Below are 23,412 nucleotides of genomic sequence, written 5' to 3' on the forward strand. Positions count from 1 at the left end.
TTACAGAAAAAAATATTTCAAAGAAAACTTATGAAAAACATTAAAATACTGAAGAACAACCAGACAAATCAAGAAAGAGAAAAAGGAAAGAGATAAACAGAAAGAAGGGAAGGGAGGGGAAGGAGAGTGAGAAGAAACACACACACAGAGAGAGAGAGAGAGAGAGAGAGAGAGAGAGAGAGAGATGCGCTTGTTTCTTTGAACACATACATCCCTCACTCAGTGGAAGTTACTGTGGCTCAGTGCTGTAGTGAAGTGGAGAGGAGTGGAAATATCTCCAGAGAGAAGCGTAAAGAGCGTCTCAGAGTAAAAGAGAATCAGGAGAAAGCGCCGTGTCTGTGGATAGAGCTGTGTTTCTACACCGAGGCGCAGTACTACTCCGGTAAGTGAAGTCAGCGTCTCTCTCCGTCGGTTAGAAACGAGGGGCGATGCGTTTTATATATTTGTAATATTGGAGGGTTTGGTTGAGATATGTATCCATTTACCTGCATCATCCTCAACCTCAAGCAGTTCCTAACGCTTCTCGTTTGTTTCGTTCCACTTTCATAGGTTTACATTTCTCCATAAATATACGTTAAGCTTTACCCTATCGACGGAAGCACAAAAGGGACAAATTTGAACGAGTTAATGTCTCTGTATAGTGTTAAATGACATTTTGGTCATCGTGTTTTATTAGTGTTAAATACGTTCTGTTGTTGTGTTTTTCGGTACTTCATTGTTTAACTGTGAGAAACTGCAGCAACAACAACTTCCACACGCTCCACAAAACGAATTAATGAGTTAATCATTAGTAATTATATTACATTATTCTGAAAAGGTCTACAGTTTACACTTTAAACCTATTAAGACCTAAGACAATTGCCCAGTGATACTGATTTTTATTTTTATTTTTTGGCTTCTCTGTAGTGCTGTAGTAGTTTATCCGCATGTTTTACACATTCAGAAAGACAAAGGTCGCTGAGGTGATTACAGTGAGCGAGTGAAGTCAGGTCAGGTTTTCACAGCCAACATCAACACGTTCTCTAATCCCACATTCACTTATATCCTTATAAACAGTGAAATAGCTAACCACATTTAATATTCCTCTCTATCTAGAGAAATAAAACAATTTCCTTGACATGCAAATATACACTGCTCCAAAAAATAAAGGAAACACTTAAACAACACAATGTGACTCCAAATCAGTGACACTTCTGTGAAATCAACCCGTTCAACACTGACTGTGAATCAATTTCACCTGCGGTTGTGCAAATGGAACAGACAACAGGTAGAAACGAGAGGCAATTAGTCAGATAACCTCCCTATAAAGGAGTGGTGCTGCAGGTGGTGACCGCAGACCATTTCTCTGTTCTCATCCTTTCTGGCTGATGTTTTGGTCACTTTTGCATTTTGTCAGTGCTCTCGCCCCTAGAGGAAGCATGAGGTGGTGTCTAGAACCCACAGATATTGGTCAGGTGGTGCAGGTCATCCAAGATGGCGCATCAGTTTGCTGTGTCTGTCAGCACAGTGTCCAGAGCATGGAGGAGAGACCAGGAGACAGGCCAGAACACCAGGAGACGTGGAGGGGGCTGTAGGAGGGCAACAACTCAGCAGCAGGACCGCTACCTACTCTTTTGTGCATGGAGGAACAAGAGGAGCAGTGGCAGAGCCCTGCAAAATGACCTCCAGCAGGCCACTGATGTCCATGTCAGAAACAGATGCCATGAAGGTGGTATGAGGGCGCGTTGTCCACAAGTGGGGCTTGTGCGTACAGCCCAACACTGTGCAGGGCGATTGGCATTTGCCAGAGAACACAAAGATTGACAGATTCACCACTGGCGCCCTGTGCAGGTTCAAGCTGAGCACATGTGACAGACGTTACAGAGCCTGGAGATGCCGTGGAGAACCTTCTGCTGCCTGCAACATCCTCCAGCACGACCGGTTTGGCAGTGGGTCACTGTGGGGAGGCATTTCTTTGGAGGGCCGCACAGCCCTCCATGTTCCAGCCAGAGGTACCCTGACTGCAATTAGGTACCGGGATGAGATCCTCAGATCCATTGTGAGACCATATGCTGGTCCAGTGGGCCCTGAGTTCCTTCTGATGCATGACAATGCTAGGCCTCATGTGGCTGAAGTGTGTCAGCAGTTCCTGCATGATGAAGGCACTGAGGCTATGGACTGACCCCTTCCCCAGACCTGGACCCAATCGAGCACATCTGGGACATCATCCACCAACGCCACTTTGCACCACAGACTGTCCTTTGAACTTGTCTTGAGGAATTTCCACTGAAGTTGGACCAGCCTGTATTTTGATTTACCACTTTTATTTTGAGTTTAAATTCTAAACTCAGACCTCCATGGGTTAATAATTTTGATTTGCATTGATCATTTTTATGTTATTTGTTCTCTATGCATTCCACTATGTAATGAATAAAGATTTTTGACTGGAATATTTTATTCATTGAGATCTAGGATGTGTTATTTTAGTGTTCCTTTTATTTTTTTGAGCAGTGTATTTATGAAGTCCTATATTCATAGAATATTCAAACCCTTCAAATCTCACCTGTGTTCATCAGAAAGACCCATTTATATGTTATTTACAAGTGTAACTTAATGCTTCTTCAGCATGGTGGTCTATGAATATACAGTTAGCCCCATCTCTGACTTTGCCCACCTCTCTGCCTCTTACCTGAAGCTTTTTGGAATTGGTTACTTTGGTTTATGACCCAAGAAATCCTGTCTGTCTGAACCTGCCTGTTATAGAATGTAGTTGTAATATTACAGGTTTATAAAGTGAATGTGCCGCCATGGCTTTGACTGTTTGTTAAAATCATGGCACATAAGTCAACTGGTTAAATATTTAAGCTTCTTTATTCACTGAAAATGGATTTTTGTATTCAGTGTCAATTTCAAAATGTAGGAACAAATTTAAAATTTAGAAATAAATGTTTCAATAACAATTCTTGGACTAAATATTTTAGTTATAAATTTTTGTTATTTCTGCCTTAAATTCAAAATGTATTTCTTTGTGTCCATCTTCTTCTTCTTATTATTATTATTATTATTATTATTATTTTTATTATTATTGTTAGTTACATTTCTTGAGATACAACGTTTTGTTCTAGCAGAAGACAATCGTAGGTTATTGCACACATCACTTACACAGATGTTAAATTGTGCACACAAAGGTTGTGAAACCTCCATCGAAAACTATTCCCAAAGGAATGGGAAGCTCTGGAGCAACCGCTCATGGGCCTAACGTCTTGGTTATAAAGCCCCCATGGATTGAAACATTGGAACTGCACTTTCTGAAGTGATTGCACTTGATCCCATATTTTTATAATGATTTCCAGAACTGATCATTCATCATTACCCAACCTTACTAATACTCTAATTAATGTCTAAATCACATCTAGTCTTAAGAGATTCCAGAAGAGTAGAAGATATAGAGTTACATCTAAGTAAATGTGTATATATATATATTATAGAAATAATTTATATGCCAAAAAGATAATGTATGTGCATTAATGGGAGAAACATGGAGAGGGACATGGTGATGTCACACCCTGAAAACGTGTGGGGAGAAAAAATAAAATAAAACACAAGCCCAGTAGCAACCGCAGTTTTGAGCCTGGGTTAAGAGAGAGGAATGAAGCTGAAAACCGACAAAATACTCAGAAGACTCGTCAGCTGACTTTGTGCTCACAGCTATGAGGCCTTATCCTCTAAAAGTGTGTGTTTTCAGCCTCGGTTTGCTGGAAAATCATCTGCTGTGGTGTGGTAAATCATAAGTCCTTGTTAGTTGGCCAGCTGTGTTATTTCTTAACTTCCTCCAGCACTGAAATTCAATGAAATTTCACTGACATTTGCTCTCTCAGATATGTTTTTTTATCGTCATCACATGTGTCGTTGTGCACTGTTGGACTGTGCTGAGCTGAACTGTACAGCACTGAAAACCCTTCACTCGACCCACACTCACAGATATGAGGCTCATGCAGCCTGACAGTGCACCCTCCACCCCACCCACGGAGATACCATATACCGCATTAATATTTTGGGACGGTGCAAAAAAAATGTGGATAGCGCCCATCCCTAATTGTGATATTGTTTGCACATCATAACATTCACTCTACCACACTCAAACGGACTGGTATTTGTTTGTGTTTTTATTTCTAGTGACATAACGTCCTGTACTTGTCTTTGAACAGTTTGTTTGTGGCAGAGAGCTGAGAGCTAGTGGCATTTACTTAATTCCAGTCATTAACAGGATGATGATTCACCGTTTTTGTTAAATTGCCAATAAGTGCCTACTGTTGAATAGCGCAGCTGAAAAAGAGCCATTTGCTTCCAAGCTTACTAATCATTGTCCCATCAGAAAGAAACGTTCTATAAAAATAGTTGTTTTTTAAAAGCTCTTGCACCATATATTATAAATATTTACATGACATAACATATGGCAATTTGTTTCTATGATATTGCTAATGTCAGTTAAGAGTCCCATACCCTGGATTTTATTCAAAGTAAATTCCATCACACTCACTCTATTATTTACTGGTCAGTAGGGTGGAATTTTATAGACAGGAACATCTGCTAAATATCATGCTATTTTGATGTTTATAGAAAAATCTGAATGAGGAATCATGTGGAAGAAACAGACTGAATACGATCCAGTTCTGTACACACCCACACTGTGAAGATGTTGATTGTTGTGTTATTCTTGTGGGGTCGCAAATGTTTGAGCAATTTGAGCTCAATATCCTAAACTTAGTGAAGTGCTTCAATTTAAAACAGTTTATTTTCAGTAGTATTTTAAGTCTGATGTTATTGTCAGATAGGACACAAAGTTTCAGAACTGATTTTGATTCAAATATTTCACCAAAGTGATAGTAGTTAGCCTTATATTTTGAGATTCACTATTCTTCACCTCCAAAAATGTACCCTTCACTCACTTAATCTGAAGTCAAATGTTTGCAGACTGCACAAATATTGTATGTTGTCCATAGAAAAACACCTTGTAAGGAGACTTTAAAGAAGAGTAGGAGCTGTTACTGCAGCAGAGGAGAACAAACTTCAAACAAATTTGGGGTCTGTTATAAGAAATGTCTTGAAACATTTGCGTGTAGTTATGTGTCGCTGTCACACATCTCCAGGGTCCTCGGGTTGTGGGTTTGAATGAAAATGAAAGGTAGTTTTATGGACTCACATACAGTCTCTTGCAGTATGAAGTTGGTTACAATATGCAGTATAACAGTAATACCGTGTAACATTGTATTTGTGCATAGTATGTAGGGTTGGGTGGTATTCACATTTTTCATACTGTCATATCATCTCGAAATATTAACATGGTATACAGTAGTACCATGAAGAAAAGAACAGAAAAGTTTAAAAATAAACAAAATAAGACAGGCTATGCACTGTTTAGAGGCATAACAGGCCAGCGTAGCAGATTATTATCCAGTGAACTGAGGCTCAAATCACACATATTTAGAGGATAAAATATGGCTTCAAAATAAGTTCTGAGAACCAAAACACAGAATCTGTAACCAAAACATTACATTTATATTTACAGAATATTTCTGTATACAATTGTCTATTTTGAGTTGAATATCCTTAAAGAATAAGTTTTCGCTTTCATTCAGCCTTTTCTCAGTTGCCCTTCTCCCAGTCTCGCTGTCGCCTCCAGAAGTTTCTCGCTTTATATTTTGGGGATGGGGTTTCTAGACAGTAATTGGCTGCTGAAGTTAGACCACGCCTACCCAGCCCATTATGTACACACCGCTACGTCAGCGAGAGCACACCAATCTTACCCTGATTGAAAAATGGCCAACCGGCAAACACAGGTAAGCCATATCAACTATTTTAACGATTGTCTTTTAATAATGCACTGTTCGTCATAGAGGCTTAGAGTAAGGCTACTAACTGGTTAATCTAGGGTGCGCAGAATGGGTGGGTGGGGCTTAACTTCAGCAGCCAATGACTGTCTAGGTATCCTCCCACAGTCAAAAGCGAGAATCTTCTGGAGGCGACAGCAAGACTGAGAAGCACAACTGAGAATAGGCGGAATGAAAGCGAAAACAGATTTTTCAAGAATATTAAATTCAAAATAGACGATTACATACAGATATGTTCTGTTTACAAACCTGTTTTTATAAATCTCAGTATTAATGATGATTTTCTCAATTACAAAATATCATTTGTTATTTATAGATTCTGGTTTTTGGTTCTCAGAACTTTAGAACCCACTTTGACGCCAAAATAAAGCCTCATACCTGTGAGCACAAAGTCGAGTGAAGGGTCTTCCGAGCATTTTGTCTGTTTTTAGCTTCATTTCTTTTTTAACCCAAACTCGGCACTAAACTCACCACTGTGGTGGACAACTGGGCTTGTGTTCTTTCTCCCCCCGTATTCAGTGTGTGACATCACCAGTCAGTGAGCTCCCAGAGTACCCTTCCCTGTGGCTCTCAAATGCACATGAATGAACTCTTTGGCCGTGTACTTAATGACACAGAACAGAAATTTGGCATACCACACCATCCGTCCACATTTTTAATATTGTGGTATACGGTATTACTGTTATACCGCCCAATCCTATCAGTATCTCAGCATGAGGGCATGTGGAAAGAAGTTAAAAAACAGACTAAATACTCAGAAGACTCTTCACTCCACTTTGTGCTCACAGGTATGAGGCTTTATCCTCTAAATATGTGTGATTTGAGTTGAGTTAGCTGGAAATTCCACCTTCTGTGGTGTGCTAAACCACAAATGTCTGCTATGCTTAAAAAAACAGTGTAGTACCTTACATTGTTATTTTAATTAATCTGTCTTGTTTTTTATATTTTTTTCCCTCCAGCACCAGTTGCTAAACTTTGCTCTCTCAGGAGTGCATTTTTACCTTTATTTTTACCCCCCCCACACACACACACACACTTCACATGGAAATACTGTATACCATGTTAATATTTTCAGACGATTTGATGAAATGAAAAATGTAGATACTGCCCATCCCTATCATAGACCCATCAGTAGCGTTTTTAATTTGATTATATCCTTTTGTCAGTAAGGGCTTATTGACAGCGCCACAACCTTTCAGACCCACAGTGTTGAGTTATCAACAGTTGGAAAGATGGACACAAACACGTGTGTGTGCTTTTAGATTAGACACTGAAACTTGATTTTTTTTTCTTCTGACTCTAAAAGATGAAAGCTTTAGGTTCTGTTTATCTGATGGTGAGAGCTGGAAGTCCATCATGTTTTGACCATGGCACAGTACTGTAGAGGTCATTTTTCTATTTCCTGGGCTCTTATAGGCTAGCAATCCCCAGTGAGTGATCTGGTGTCCTCTGAGATGTTGTTTACTTGTTTTATGATTGGTGTAACCAGTGCTTAATTTCAGCCAGATCCTTCTGGAATAAGTTCCAGCACCTCTCATATTTGGAGTGCCTGTGTTCCAGAAACTATTTACATGGGACTGGCACCTATATACGTTTTTATGTAGGAACATGTTGTCTCAGATCATGTTCAAAATCCATCAGCAGTCTAGAGGTTAAGCATTCGGAGCTTAGCACTGCCTCGCTTGTCTGCAGAAAAGTCAGACAAGAGAGTTGTTTCCCACCTCTGCTGGTAGTTTAGTAAAAATAAATAAACAAGTGTGAAAAGTGTGGAACAAAACACAAACATGAAAGTAAAAAATAGCCGAGAGAGAGAGAGATGTGTTTCATTAGGGAAATTGCTTCTCTGCATTTTACCCATTCATGGCAGTGAACACACAAACTAGTGAGCAATTCGTAATTCTTCACAAACACTAGGGGCAGTGAAGCAGGGGGCTGCCAACCACCTCAGCACCCGGAGAGCAGTTTGGGGGTTAGGTGCCTTGCTCAAGGGCATTTCAGCTGTGAATTGTGCCGGCAACCCTCTGGCCTCTAGCTCACTTCTCTAACCTCAAGGCCACGACTTTAACAGAATGAGATTTTATATTATCATCACATCTGTATCCAATTAATACGTGTGTTAAAGCAGGTTAGAGGATTTCCACACTAAATTAGTGTATTTGGGGATTGTTAACAGTTAACTGAGTAGGCTATAAGTACTTAAGTACTTTTTGAGTAAAGTAAGCAGCACATTATTAACAACGAACAGCCTGCAATTACCTTCTCTTAAGGTTATTTCATGACTTATTTCCGTTGGGGAATTAGAGAAAAATTATTCTAGCATGATGATGGCTGGGGCGGAGTATTTGTTAAATACTAACAAGTAAATAACTGGGCGAGTGATTGTAGAGTTGAGTGGAGAATGTGAAATGAAGGTTTTTTTTTTTTAATACAAGTTAAGCTAAGGTTACACATTAGTAAGGAAGAGAATTGTTTTTGTGACTATGTAAAATAGGATTGTAATGCGTGGGTGGCACAGTGGTACAAAGGTAGTGCCGCTGTCACACAGCTCCTGGGTCCTGGGGTTGTGGGTCGTACCCTTGCTCCTGGATGAATGAACTATGTAATATGTATCTGAGACTTTTAAACAGTAAGAAAGCACACCCCTGCACATCGAGTCTCAACACCCTGAGTTTTGTCTTTGTTCCTTTTTTTAAAAAAAAATAAAGCATGTTCCTAATGGTGTTTTCTTTATGTGAAATGTGGAAATACAGTGTTTGAACGTTCACATACTTTATTTGTTGTTGTCATTTTTAATAATGTAACAATGCTTCACTCTACTGAATTCAACCATTCAATCATTATTTCTCTGTGTTAGTGTTTTTTTTAACAGATGAATTAATGGTGGTAATAAGTGCATGGTAAAATATTAATATGTGGGTTACAAATGTGATTTATGTTCTGGCTTGATATGACATATAAACCAATCTCCTTTGGGTCCTTCTTCTGTCCAATCTGATGTCGTAGGTTTTACATTAGTCATTAACATTAACTGAAACCACCATGATCTTAGTGTTAGAAGACAAATCTTAACTGGTTTATGAACATCTATTCACCTTCCTCTGAAAGTATTACAAACAATAAAACATTTACTGTTATTTCAGATTTACTGTAATTATAATTAAAAGTTTTCCAAAGCAATCAACAACAGGAACATGCGAGTGACTGAGATATAGACTAAAATATGTCTACAAGTCAAATAACAATCAGATTTTCACACCAATCCTGAAATAGAGGCAATATTTTTTATTCCTTTAAAGCATATTTATGTACACAGAGTCATTTTGATGTGCTATGGAAATGTTGTAAATCGATGCATTTACTGAAGACTAATAGATCAAAATGTGCAGTTTGTCACTCTAACTTTGCGTATTCTGCAACTTCCTGGAACTATTTGAATCCTGCAGGAGTCACAAGACCACCAAGCATATTGGGCCTCCATTGATGTTACTCTCTGAAAGTGTGGTAGGACTGAGAGACTGAGCACAATTTTTATGGGCTCATTTTGGTTTATTTATCTTATTTCAAATACTTATTGTGTCATTCTTGTTGATTATTTTCCATTTACTATTTTTGGTGAAGCACAAAACTTAACCAAGAAGTGAAGTATGCTGTACAAAAATAACATGAAAAAGATTTTCAGTTCTGTTAAGCCGAGCTTAAATCTACAAACCGTATCTATATGAACTCAATCTTCACAGAATTAAACTAAACTATCCAAAACAAAGGGTAAATCTAAAAAGGATAAATAAAAAGTTAAAATGTAAAAGATTCTAAATCAGATTATATCTAACATTTTTGTTAGATATAACAAAAATTGTCTCCTTTTGTCTCCTGTGAATGCTGATACATAGCCCACCCCTTTAACAAACCTAGACATAAGCTACTGCTCCCCAGCATAGTATAATAAACTTAATACACCACCCCCCTCCCCATGCATCAACTACTCATTTTTGATCCTTCACAATTCATGCGCACTCGCAGGATCACTGCACTGTCGATGTTCTCTTACTTCATGATTTATAAATTATTCAGTGGTTAAAACTTTAATATCAGAGAGATAGTTTGATATTAGTGACATGCTGCTCATACAACAAAGTTCACTGCCCTCTCATTTTGATTCTTCATGATGTTGTTCACATGATATAATTCAGTTGATTTGATATGGAAGGTCAGACTTGTTCAGATCATGATGGATCCCTTAGAACACACAGATATTAGAAAAAACACTGGACAGCGTGTGTGAACGCAGCCTACAGACTAGTACACCACCCACCCACACTACAGCTATTCAGAAACTCCATCCTGTTCTCTAGAGCTCTCAGCAGTGCCCGTCATTCCCTTATATAATATTACACCTGTCCTACCTCCACCCCCATCCAGCACTCGCTCAAAGATCCACCACCGAAGGTGATAAACAAAAACGTCAGCCTCATGTTCCTCTAGTCGAATGTCTGTCAAAAACGAAGAAGGAGCTACAGGGTTTTTGGAAGGGAAAAACAAATTAAGTCGGGAGTTTGTGCTGTGGTTTGCCTTTAGCTCCTCACTTTTGTGAAATTTAGAAACTGTGGAAATAGTAGAGTAATGTTTCAGAGGAAAAATATATGTGGTGTTAAGATTTTCTTGCTTTCTTTGCTGTAGTGTAAAAGGCTGCTGTTTTATCCACTATTCTGCCCAGCTGCTTTAAACCTGTGCATTCAAAATCTATTTTTGTTTACACCAAGCACACCCAAAACTGAGTTTGATGTAGTGGAGGTGAACTCTGAGAAGGTTGGGCAGGAATTCTGGGTGTCTTTTCTGTGGGCACAAAAGGCAGACGCTCCTTGTCACTCAGCAGGAGAAAGCAGTCGTTGATAAGAGGCAGGTGACAGAGTGGCAGGGGGACGCATAAATGTTTTGTCACAAAAAACTGAAGCGAGAAAGTAGGACTGAGAGGGTGTGGAACGTGTAGGAGGAATTATTTTGGGCCTGGTCCTTTGCCTAATCGTAAAGCCACACTTAGTTTCATTTTTACTTCTAAATTAGAGCTTCAAAATCTTAGTGATGCTCCAGTGGCCTGTAATATACAGAATACAGCCTTTGATGTTGTTACTTTGGGATCAGCACTGCAGAAACTGCACCATAACCTTTGGAGCAGGGCAGCAAACTGATAACTGTGTAAAGCTTTACTGCACAATTCACAAATACCTACAAATACTGAGGACGTGAGGAAGAGAAAAAGTAGTGCCTTACTTCCTCCACAGTGCACTGAACAGATGATAAAACTAAGACTACTACACCCAGACATTGAACATGTGGTGTGAAGGTTATAACTTAAAATACATTTTTAAAAATATGACATACAATACAGATGAGGATAAGTTATTTTATGACTTACACTGTGCACTACATAGAGTGTAGGAAGAAATTTAAGATTCAGTCAGAGAGAATGACCAAGCAAGGACTAGTAAGGATTTTATTGCATTAGCTTGGTGTTTTCCTTTCAGATTCAGAATACTTTATTTATCCCCAAGGGGCAATTTAAAGGGTATCAAGTAGCTTACAACTACACAACCTTTAAGACACATAGCAGCACACACAATACAAGGGACACCATTCACAAATAAGACCAGATTTAAAACAATGATAATAATTAAATAATAATAATAATAAAATAAATAATAATAATAAATAAATTATAATTGTAATTTATAGTGTGCACTGTCAAAAATTAAACTAAGCATCAGTACTTCTGACTAGTAGGCTTTGTATGAGTTAGTGTTCATAAACTTAAAAATTGTGACCTTTTCAATATATAGTGCAATACTTTGGGGTTCCGCCGTTTTGGAGTTGGGTAGTGCACTCAAACAATCCCAAAGTGCATTGCAAAAGGTAGTGTATAACCCATGTGACGTGCAGTCCTCACTTGCATTACTCAAATAAAAATAAATGTAAATAAATGTGAAAGTATAATTTTTAAAACAATGCTTTATTCTCTGTTATAAATGTAATTTCTCTATTGTTCTGATCTTTTTTTTTTTTTTTTTTTTTTTTTTTTTTTTTGTCAAAATCAGTGATTTTGTAGAGGTTGGCTGTTATTCCTGGGAAGACACTGTGAAGTGCCTCACCTCGGAGTGTGCAATCCCGTTAAAATTGTGTGCGGGGAATAAATGTTCAACTTGTATTTGTGTGATTATGAGCAATACGCTGTTTGGACAGCTATTGTTTTTGTGCCATCATTTTGCTTAGTCTGGGTAATTTATTTCAAATGTGCAAATGATATTTAGGCTATTGATTAAACGACAATGAAAAAAAGTACCACAAGAGGCAGCTATTACCTGTGCCTTGATAACAAAATATCATACATCTTTCTGCAGAAAGAGAGGCATAGGGTTTTCATTTATAAATAAATGTAAGCCCATGCAATATATATTTTCTTTTGTGTTGTGAAGTGAACAAACTGAAATTTATTGGCAACAAGGGCCATCACAGGCACCTGTGCGAGTCAGTGCCGTTTGAAAATTTAACAAGTTCTTCTTGGTCCATCTCACAACTTTCCAAATTGTGATAAGGAAAATCAGGCTTAGATCCTACACAGACCACACTCAAAAACACAGACAACCAGGGAATAAAATGCATTGCAAACAGGCTGTGAGGGCATTAAGAATGTGATATTCATTGGAAAAATACCACTGCCTAATCAAACCAAGTTATTGAGTATTTAATAATTTAATATCTTTGGGGTTCATATGTGTGTAAGCCTGGCCCTGTCTGTCCAGTGCCTCACCTGCCCTTGACCTAACTGCACAGCACTGTGGATAGTGGATACCCATAATCCACTGTTATTTTTGCTAAAAACCCAAATGATGTAATGCCCGAAATCATTCACTACCATTCTAAATTAATTTCCTCATAATAGTGCACTGTATAGTGAATAACATAGGGAGTAGCAAGTCAGCTTATTTCCACAGAGCTTGAATAACTAGCCAGACATCTTGAGGTGGGCTAAGCAAACAACAGATATTGGACAGCAGATTGTACATTCCTGCTAGTATTATTTAGGAATGATTGCTTTGTAAACTGTAATGTTATCCTTGTCTTACAGACTTTTTCAAGATGTTGTTTTTGCAAACAAATCTCTTACCAACCAGTTTGGTTAGTCTTTGTCATTCGCACAGCAAAAAAACCTCACAACTTTTCAGTCTTGTAATAATATGTTCCAATGTGTATAATGAGAAATATATAGGCTATATCATGTCATCAGAAAAGTTTTTTTCGATTGCGCACATTCTCCATGGGTGTGTGAAGTTCATGACAGTGCTGTAAAAGTGTAAAAGACACTCTGCAACTGTAGGGTGAGATAAACAAATACTCCAAGTATAACTCCATTAAGAATTCCTTTATGAAGAAGTCCCTTTTTTAAATAGTAATAAACAATTGTACTATAAAATATAAGGTAAATAAACCAATCAGCCAAAAAATCTAAATTACTGCTAAGGTGTATGACTGATTATTTGGTTACACTGGCACGTGTTGATGGGTGGGATATAGTATGTAGCATGTGAACAGTTACAGCAGAAGAGATGGGCAAGCGTAAGGAACTGAGTAACTTTGGCAACAGCCCAGTTGTGATGGCCATAATGTTTTGGAGGATCTCCAACACAGCAGGTATTTTGAAGCAATTAATGCAGTAATAATAATGTTGTATATCTTAAAATAAAAGCACCTTTACAATGATCCTGATTCAAGCCTCTTTTGAAACAAGCCAAGGGCAACAATGGCGTTGATAAACTCCCTCAGCCGCATAGTGCACATAATACAGATATGTTACTGAATTTACCAGGAAAAACTTGAAGAACTTGTGTGAAGGCAAACACCAGCAACATTTTTCCTGGACATTACTCTGACTTTATCCTCTTAGCACCTAGATTTCAGATAAAATTCAAGTCGGCTGAGTTTCTCCTTCACAGGCGATGCTCCATGCCTAAAGCATGCATTTCATTTCCTGCAGACAGGGTGTGCACGACACAGAAAACCTCCTGCTGTGGGTTACATGTGTGAAAGGACAGCTCTGTGACTTCTCCAGACCTGATATTACAGAGTCTCTCTGGAAATTCTATGGAATTCATTTGTGAAAAAGGCATAAGACTTAAAGGGGAACCCATTCTCTACTCATTGACACCAGAAAACACAACAAATAATACAACAGCTGTAAAAAGAACTGATAATGATAAAGAGTTATGTGTAATGTGAAATTAAAACGTATGTTTTGAAGATGTTACAGGGTAGGGATGGTCTCAAAAAATTATCGCGGTATAAGGTATTACCATGAGGGGGGGGGGGGTGCTCTGTCAGGTGGCGCTGCTTATATCTGTGAGCAAAAAGTAAAGTGAATTTAGCCCGACAGTGCACATCGACGCACGTGTTGACGATAAAAACCCCGTGTCTGAGTGAGCAGATTTTAGCAACTGGGGCTGGAGGAATAGAACAGAACAGTTTGGAAATAAGCAAAATAAGACGGTTGTACACTGTTTAGAAGAAGCACAGCTGGCGCTAACAGGCACTTGGTGGTTTACATGCACACCACAGCACATTTTTCAGTGAACTGAGGCTCCAAACACGCATATCTAGAGGATAAAGCCATATACCTGTGAGCACAAAGTCGAGTAAAGGGTTTTCTGAGAATTTTGTCTGTTTACAGCCATCTTCCTCTCTCTTTTAACCCAAACTCAGCACTAAACGTACAACTGCAGTGGGCTAGCGAGCGTGTGCTTTTCTCCACCTGTTTTCAGACCATCACATCAGCAGTCATTGAGCTCCCACAGCGCCCCCTCCCTGTGGCTCTCTTAAATGCACATGAACATTTTAGCTGCGTTCTTAAAGACACAGAACAGAAAGTTAACACACCACATACATACTTTATTACAACATATAAATACTACCATCATTTTGAGATACCGTACACATTTTTAAATACAGCGGTATGGTATTATTGTTATACCACCCAACCCTACTCAGTAATGCTGTAGGAGATGAATAAACAGGCATAAAGTACGTTAGGGCTAAAACAGTCCCTTGAATGGTCAGTCAGGATGCTGTGGAAGGAGGCATCATAAGGGCAGGGGAAGGGGGCTCACAAGCGGTCCATGGAGGACAACTGATGAACCAGCAAGAGGGTTGTGGGTATCCAAGGCTCATTGATGCATGTGAAGCAAAGGGTCAGCATGGGCACACAGCCTGATAGGCAGCAAGCTGCACAGCACTGTGCGTTCTGACACCTCTCAGTCCAAATCAGCATTAATTTCTTCCGCAGTTTGTGGTACATTAGTTCATCTGTGAGATCAGAGCAGATGGGCTAGTCTTTGCTCTCCATGTGCAACAACAAACCTTGGGTACCCATGATCATGTCACCAGTTCACCGGCTGTGCTTCTTTGGACCAATATGACCATCACAGTTCAGCCCTTGTCAGAGTGGCTCGGATCCTTATGCTTGCCTTTTTTTTTACTTGCCTTTAAGATTAACTTCAAGCCATTGTCACGAGATCCTCAATGTTATTTACGTCACCGGTCAGTAGTTATCTTGTGATGGATCAGTGTTTATACTAATACTGTTATGACCTCCTTTGTTTTGTTGTGCCTTGTTTTACTCTGCAAATCGTTCAGTGCTATTTCAGACAGGATTTGTTCCAGAGTGCGATCTGATTGGTTTGTTTTTTTCAGTCTGAAAACAGGAATGGCATTTTCTGCTGTTATCTGCCAGATTCTGATCCTGGGTTTCGGATCAGTGCCATCTGAAAATCTTTTTAGTTTTTAGGTCACCCTTTTCTTCATGCTGTGCATATTCAGTATGAACAAAAATCACTGCCAGGTTTAGTCTGCTGTTTTAAAGGAGAATAAACAACAGTAATGGAAACATGACTCTGCTACTTGATGTATCAGTTTAATGGAGTAACTTTAGTCCTCATAATCCGACATTGTCAGCTTTTCCTCATAAGATCCTGAGACACTGTTTATGATTCGCAACCACATTCCAAACCATAAGACAACAGACCTCAATCTTGCAGATCTTAATACTTTCTTTACGTGCTTTAAAGTGTGATATCTGTGCTCATTATACGTTAAGTGGTTTTAACAATGCATTTTCTGGATGATTTCCCAATGGCAGCCGTGTGAAAATGATTTTTGTTTTCCTGCTGGCCATGCCTGTTTTCTGGGCACCCATCTATTTGTCTTTTCTCAGAAAGCCATTTTTGTTCCAGTGACTCAAATAACTGAAAGAGGCGTGTCAGAGGAGAGTTACTGTTGTCATGCCTGTTGTTATGCCTTTTTTTAGCACTCTTGGCAAACAACATTATTCTAGTTTTACAACTGAGGTCTGCAGTGAAGAAAGAAGGTCTAGTTTTCTTCACAGAAAATGAGACAACATGCCCCCTGTGATGACTCAAGATACTCACAGTACAGAATGTATTGCTACTGGTTTAAGGCCCTCATCTTCATTCCCATATTTGGAATTCCTAAGTTTAACAAAACAGTACCAAGCCAAATATGTTTTCCCTCAAATGACACTTAAGAGGATGCTGAAAAATATAAATATGAATATCACTAGATAGATTTTATAAGTAAGCAAGGCAGCTCTGGCACCATGGGTCTTGCCTTGTTTCACTGGCTGTGTGGACGTGGGGGTTTCTCCCCTGCCCGTCCAAAGCAGTGGAGCTTGTGCGCTCCTTGTGCCAGTCCCAAGCCCTAGTCCTGGTGAAAAGGGAGGGTTGCGTCAGTAAGGGCACCCTGCGTAGAAACTGTGCCAAGCTGTGTGTGAGGGTCACTGTCCGGGTTGGTGGGTGATCTGCTGTGTTGACCCCTTGCGGGAACAGTTAAAGATGAAACATGTTCCAAACGAAACATGCGCCATGCTGCTAACTTCCCTCCCACACTGGACCAAGCTTGTTAGGGAGGAATTTTGCCAAGGTTTTGCCATGCGCCACAGTGCTATCCCGCTCGTAGTGTACTTCATATTTTGCACCCAAAATGCTCTCACTTCAGAGGATCATGTGATATTCAGACAAACTAATGGGCTTTGGACTTTTGTTTTGAGTTTTGTGCAAAGATTCATACATTTTTCCTCCAGAGGCCCTCATTGCCAACTTTTTGGGGACCCCTTCAAACTTGTCACTATGTAAACTACGGCATAAAAAACAGGTCAAATCATTCCTTGATTTATATTGTGTATTATTAACAGGCAAATAAAATAAACTATAAAGCAGCACATGAAGACAATAGCATCTCATTTTTTTGTTGTTATATGAACAGAAAATATAATGAATATAATGAATATTAACTTTGCAACCTCACACTCAACCCTAGTGGGGTGTGACAGACAGATTGAATGCCTCTGTCATAAGGTGTGACAACAGCAGTTTTGAAAATCACCTTCATTTCTTTTATTGCAAAATCCAGCTTAGACCTGGGATTCCCATTTTGGACCTTACATTATCAACAGAATGAAAATAATTTTATTTATTTATTTATTTATTTTATTTTTTATTAAGATACCATCCTTCTAAGTCCAAGGAGCCAAACATTACTGATAACCCGGTCTCTGATCTCATGAGTTGTCATTATGATACATTAGAAAGCACAGATACATAATCAAGAGAATGTCTTTTTTGGTCACCAGTCTGTCCATGGCCTATTTAAATCTGTGTTTAAATAAAGGAAAGCTCTGTTTTAATTATAGCTGTCGCCTATGTGGAAGATTCAGTCTGTCCCTAGCCTTTACACGCCTGCACTCAAACCCTGACATGAAATCATAATCGCCAGCAAATCCTCCGAGGATTAAAGTCAAATCTCAGTGCTGAGTACAATGCCGTTACTGCCACACTATTCCCACGGGTGCCAATTAATGTCGGTGACATGCAGTAAGCCACCTTCCTGCAAACAGAGTCTAATAGCATCATACATTTGGGACTGGATACTCTTGTCTGTTTATCTCCAGTTTTAAATGAGATATTTTACAATATATAAACACCAGATGCACCAGAGTCTTTCTCTGCCATGTAAAATAATCAGTGTATGCTGTTGTGTTTGGGCTCAACAAGTGCATAGGAGATTATACATGTTTTCAAACTGATATACTTTATTGTTTTTAACTTAAAAACACCGGCTGTTATTTTATATTACAAATATTTCATGGAAAGTTCATGATAAGTAGGAAAAACCCAAAAAGACCCTTTTGCATTGCCTTCTATTATCAGGTAAGGCATTTTTTGGAGATACAGTGTTTGTTCAGTCAGCAATGATATAATTTTGGATATACAGAATGTTTTTGAATACACATATTCAGAAAAATTATACTCAGAGCAGGTTATATTTTGAGGACACACTAGTTAGAATGTAGTTACTTTTTTTTACTTCTGCTCTGGCTGATCATATATTAATTCATTAGAAGAACTGAAATATCAGCTTCTTTACAAACACTGAAGTTCCAGCTAAAGCCTGAGTATACTCCTAAGTCTGTGCAATGAGTCAGTTATTTATCTCAGTGTTGCTGAGCTGTTCAGAGGGGTGGCTGAACTGAATCCAATCCTCAGGTAGTGGACATGTTTACCAGTGATAAGCTGAGAGTCAACTTTCATGTGTATTTCATCATGGCGTCATGTAGGTGTCATGTACTGAAATTTGCATAGCTAATTTTCTTATTGATATGAGAAATTTTTTACAATATTGTGCCCTAACAAAAAAACTTCAGTATGGTACAACTGAGCTTGCCGAGCTGAGTTTAAATGGTAACTACATTCCCTCGATTCAGATAACTTGACCTCTGGGGCCATGGCTCTGCTGTGTTATTTTCGTTTTCATTACGACAGAGGTATGCCATTGTGGCAAGGAAACCTGGAGACATGGTGGAATGCACAATTAAATAATCTAATGGGCAATATCCTCCAGTAGGAGCGCTCCATGAGGAGAGTGTCGTAATAGACAGAGTATACTGACCCCAATACAATGGCCTCTAGTTTACTAATGTTCTTGGGTTTGTGTGCTGCAACCTCTTTCTTTAAATCTTACCAAAGCTTTACTTTGGGGTTCAAGTCAGGAGACTGTGTTGGCCACTCTAGAATCTTCCAGGACATCTTTTGAAAGCAGTTCTTGGTGGATTTTGAGATCTTCTTGGAATCATTGCCCTGGCTGAAGGTCCAGTGATGCTCAAGCAGGACGCAAGATGTTTTCTCCTATGATTTCCTAATACTTGATTGAATCCATCTTACCCCCCCACACGCTGCAGGTTTCCTGTGCCAGAGGAAGCAAAGCAGCACCAGAGCATCACCGAGCCATGGCCATGATCCACTGTAGGCAGGCTGTGCTTCATTCTTCCTCCTCATGACACACCGCTGATCCATAGGCCTGAAAAGTTCCAGAATTTATTTTCATCTCTCCTCAAAACAGAATCCCCAAATTCTGTGGATTATTTATGTGGCTCTGAGAACATTGGAGCTGAATTTTCTTGTGCTTTGTGTCAGTAGAGGTGCACATTTTGGAGTTTGGTCTTGGAGACCTTCAGAGTTTAGTATATTCCTGACTGTACAAACGGAAACCTCAATGCTTCAGGTCATTTGCAGGCTCTTGAGGGTTTTTGACCACATGCCTCCTCAGGAATCTGGAGATATGTTACTCTTTCTGCCACATCCAGGTAGTGCAGTAGGAACATTCAAGACATTTGCCGTCGTTTTTTACTTTTCCTTGTTTGTGCAAGCAGCAATCTCTTCTATTAACTTTTAATTGCTCTTAACAATGCTATTGAATTATTTCTGAAAGTTTGTCAGTTTTGCTAAAGTTCATTGGCAATGGAGATTAAATAGTTTTGCAGACACTATAGAATTGTCACTCCACCTGCATTCATGTGGGATGTTAAACTGTGTAAAACAAACCAAAAGGTTATGGAGAATTAAGAGTACTCTGTACAATAGGCAAAAATGACAAGGAGAACCAAGCGAAAAAGACTTAAAACAAGAGATTCTGCTCCTTGCTCCTCACTGCTGTGCGCTCGTGTCAGGGTGAATGTCATTTAAAGGAACGGACGCTAAAACCGACCGTTCTTAACTGGGCTGTTTAGACATGGGGAGAATACTGGTGTGATGTTGGATCCTTGTATTTCGACCAAAGCAGGTCATAGCCATTTCATTAAAAGTCCAGAAATCTCAAAACTATGTCCCTGCTGAAATGTGCAGGAGAATGTGCAACTTTTTCCCTCAGTAAAATTCAGTAAATAACTTTCATTCATTCATTATCTGTAAGTGCTTATCCAGTTCAGGGTCGCGGTGGGTCCAGAGCCTACCTGGAATCATTGGGCGCAAGGCAGGAATACACCCTGGAGGGGGCGCCAGTCCTTCACAGGGCAACACACACACATTCACTCACACACTTACACCTACGGACACTTTTGAGTCAGCAATCCACCTACCAAGGTGTGTTTTGGACTGTGGGAGGAAACCGGAGCACCCAGAGGAAACCCACTCGGACACGGGGAGAACACACCACACTCCTCACAGGCAGTCGCCCAGAGCGGGACTCGAACTCACAACCTCCAGGTCCCTGGAGCTGTGTGACTGCGACACTCCCTGCTGTGCCACCGTGCCGCCCCAGTAAATAACATTCATTCATTCATTATCTGTAAGCGCTTATCCAGTTCAGGGTCGCGGTGGGTCCAGAACCTACCTGGAATCATTGGCGCAAGGCGGGAATACACCCTGGAGGGGGCCCAGTAAATAACAGTGGTTGTTTATTCTCTATAGAGAAGGTGTAAAGTAATTTTCAGAGGAAATCAACAGAACATTTTGTCTAACTGTAACATCCAGCGGGTCTCGCATTAAACCCAAACTCAACACACACCTCTTTCTGCTAAACTGTGTCTTCTAAAGGGAATAATTAGATCGCATGTGGTCAGTTAGGGTTAGTGTTAAAGTTTGCAGAGTGATAGATGTCCAGCATCAGATTAGTGCCCACACACTTAGAACATTTGTGTAAGCGAGTTCTGCATAATAAGAAACCGTGGCTGAATGAAATTTGCTGTTCATCTGAAGTGTGTCTGAGCTCCAATTCACAGACAGATGGGCTGACAAACATTTTAACAGAATTGCAGAGAATCAGAATAAATTATTCAGAATTAATCTGCCAGACACCAACACAGCAACACATCAAAGAAGTGTGACTCTGCTTGACCACTGATTTAATGTTATGACTGTTGAGTGTTTTTCTCTTTCCAGGACCCATACCATGCAAAAAGCTTCAGTTTTCGTACATCTGTCTTTAAAACATCACTGCAGCATTATCCTAAAATTAACCTGGAATTTCACCCTTTTTTTCTTCAAAGGTACAGTTGCATGCAAAAGTAATGGCCCTCCTGCTCAAATCATAACATGCACAAAGTTAACAACCTCTGCGAAGAGTACACTTCTGCACATTTAAATTTTTAATGCACAGCTTCTGTTTAGTTGCTAAATTTAACATTTATTTGATAAAACATATGCAAAGTGGCCTGTGTAAAAAAGGTTTTCCACTAATTTGGTTATAAATAAAAACTGGATTAAAATTTATGAAAGATGTCATATGAAATCTATTATTTAATATTCTCCAGATGTTGGAAATTAATGGAAATGTTTCAAAACCTGGCAAAAATGTCATATTACAAGGTGTTTCTGGTAAATCAACAATAGTAACATCTTGAAAACATATCACTAAGACTAAACTCTGAATGGGCAGATTATTCTCTTTTGTCAGCTCTATTGCTCTGTTTGTCAACTCTTTTTTTGCATAGGTCTTTCAGAACTGACTTTAAATTTCATAGAGTCTCTGAAAGCCAAATGCTGCTAACTCTAAAGAAAAAGCTACAAATCAGCTTGAGACTTTATTCCGTTTTATTGATGGCTCTTTTAGTGAGGTTGAGTTTTGGTGAAGTGCTCTACAGTTCATTTTCACACCTGAAAACTTGCGCTATCAGTTCGAAGCTTTTTTTTCCCCTCTTAATGGCACTCAATTGGCTCGAAAGTGCAATCCAGCATTTAAGAGAAGATGGCAGTCAATGTGCTTTATTTGCTCAGTCTATACAGCTCCAGTGAATACAAAACAAATGCTGATCTCCAGTCGATGCTAAAAATGGTTGATGGCTATACAGCTGGTTTCAAAGAGGTGCTGCAGCCAGAGCGGCTGGCCATCCGATGGTGGATATAAAGGGGAATATGAAATGGAGATGTTAATGAATATTTCACCCGCCTTCTCAGTTCATGCTGCTACAGAGTCAACATTTCCATCCCCATCTGGTGATGCGTCAGTTCATGCAATTCTAGCTAAGCCGGACTAATGAACATGGTCAGCGCACTGGCTGAAGTGGTAGCAACACTTCTGCAACACTTCCCGCACTTGATGAACTAAGGGGAGGTAGAATCTGAACATTTAGAGCCTCTCTGGGCCTCCACACAAGGGCCCGGCTCAGTATTTATTTTTGCAATATTCATATCTGCAAATCTGAATTGGAGATGGGATATGGGCTGTTTGAATTTGCTCATAGGGCTACTATTAGTCCAGTGTTAATCATTGTTTTTATCACAATTATGAATATAGCACATATAAAATTATAATAACATGTAAAATTATTCCTTATTGTTTTGATTGGACTTTTTTGTTGTTGTTTTTATTCCACATACATTAAAAGTACTAATTAAATCTATTAAAATTACAAATCCAAAATGGTTTGATGGTTTTCTTCCCATGGGCCTAAAACACACATTGGTAGGTGAATTGGCTACTCAAATGTATCTATAGGTGTGAGGGAATATGTGAGTGTTTGTTGCCCTGTGATGGACTGGTGCCCCCTCCAGGGACTTTTCCTGCCTTTCGCCCAGTGATTCTGGATAGGCTCCAGACTCATCACGATCCTAAATTAGACAAGCAGTTACAGACAATGAATAAATGAAACAATGAATGAATTACAAACCAGTTCCAAGAGGTGTTTTTCACCTGTACGAGTCTCTGCATGTATCCTCTAATGCAGGTTGGTGCACTGCAGTGAGAAACACCACTGAATGGGTTCTAATTCCATTGAAACCTCATATAGTTCAGTCAAGATTGTGATGTAGCTTTTGCGCAGTGAAAGTTAAGTTCTAATTCTTGTGAAAGGGCAGTGAGAATAAAAAAATCAGTCTTTTCTGATCTGTTATTGGAATCCGGAGACACTACAGAGTTGCCCACCCCTTTTGTTGCCTGGGAAACGTGTTATTACAAGGCGGGTGCTTGTCGTTAAGCGATCCTCCCTCTGCTTTTTTTTTTCTTTTCCGTGGAAGCATGCCCAGGAAAGTCATGAAGTGAAGTTAATTGAGCAGCACTCCCCTCTTCCCTTTTGTAAACTCTGTGTTCGCTGTAGCGGCTGGCTTTTATGAGTCAACAGCGAGCACATTGGAGATGGATGGAGGGATGCTGAGCTGAAGGTTTTGTGTTTCTGGAGATTGGCTAAAGTGTACAAATTGGCTGAAAGGCAGAT

At 39.4% G+C, this 23,412-nt stretch overlaps 1 protein-coding gene across 1 annotated transcript in view; it reads left to right on the plus strand.

Annotated features, from left to right (window-relative positions):
- Window positions 1-255: 255 nt before the first annotated feature.
- The window catches only part of camkva (CaM kinase-like vesicle-associated a), a 54,872-nt gene continuing 31,715 nt past the window's right edge, over window positions 256-23,412 (plus strand). Inside the window, exon 1 of the mRNA XM_066663131.1 lies at window positions 256-382. The gene's annotated coding sequence lies outside the window, so the exon portion shown is untranslated. The remainder of the gene's footprint in view (window positions 383-23,412) is intronic.

This window comes from Hoplias malabaricus, chromosome 3 (assembly GCF_029633855.1).
Source record: "Hoplias malabaricus isolate fHopMal1 chromosome 3, fHopMal1.hap1, whole genome shotgun sequence".
Classification (NCBI taxonomy): domain Eukaryota; kingdom Metazoa; phylum Chordata; class Actinopteri; order Characiformes; family Erythrinidae; genus Hoplias; species Hoplias malabaricus.